Source organism: Lupinus angustifolius, chromosome LG09, assembly GCF_001865875.1.
Source record: "Lupinus angustifolius cultivar Tanjil chromosome LG09, LupAngTanjil_v1.0, whole genome shotgun sequence".
NCBI classification, from domain to species: Eukaryota; Viridiplantae; Streptophyta; class Magnoliopsida; order Fabales; family Fabaceae; genus Lupinus; species Lupinus angustifolius.
The window spans coordinates 16,432,358-16,433,169 of record NC_032017.1 but is presented as its reverse complement, the minus strand read 5'-3'; positions in this window follow the sequence as shown (position 1 = coordinate 16,433,169).

The following is an 812-nucleotide window of genomic DNA, read 5'->3' as shown; positions in this document are numbered from 1 at the left end:
ATAGGATGAGGATGAGGATGAGAATAGGATGAGGATGAGGAAGAGGATTAGGATGAGGATGAGGATGAGGATGAGGTTGATGATGAGGATAGGATGAGCATAAGGATGAGGATGACGATAAAATAAGGATAGGATGATGGTGAAGATGAGGAAGAGGATGAGGATGAGGATAGGATGAAGAGGAGGATGAGAATGAGGAAAAGGAAAGGATGAGGACGAGAATGAGGATGAGGATAGGATGAGGATGGAGAATGAGGATAGGATGAGGATGAGGAGGACGATAGGATGAGGACGAGAATGAGGATAAGGATGCCGATAGGATGAGGATGAGAATATGGAAGAGGATGAGGATGAGGATCCGGATAACGATAGGATGAGGATGAGGATAGGATGAGGATGAGAATGAGGATAGGAGGAAGAGGAGGATGAGGAGGAGGATGAGGATGAGGATGAGGAAGAGAAAAAGATGAGAAAGAGAATGAGAATCAGGATAGAATGAGGATGAGGAGGAGGATAGAATGAGGACAGGAATGAGGACGAGGATGAGGATGAGGATAGGATGAGGATGAGGATGGGATAAGGATGAGAATAGGATGGGGACGAGGAAGAGGATGAGGATAGGATGAGGATGAGGATGGGATAAGGATGAGAATAGGATGGGGACGAGGAAGAGGATGAGGATAGGATGAGGACGAGAATGAGGATGATGATATGATGAGGACAAGGATGAGGATGAGGATGAGGATTGGATTAGGACAACAATGAGGATGAGGATAGGATGTGGATGAGGACGAGGATTAGGAGGAGGATGA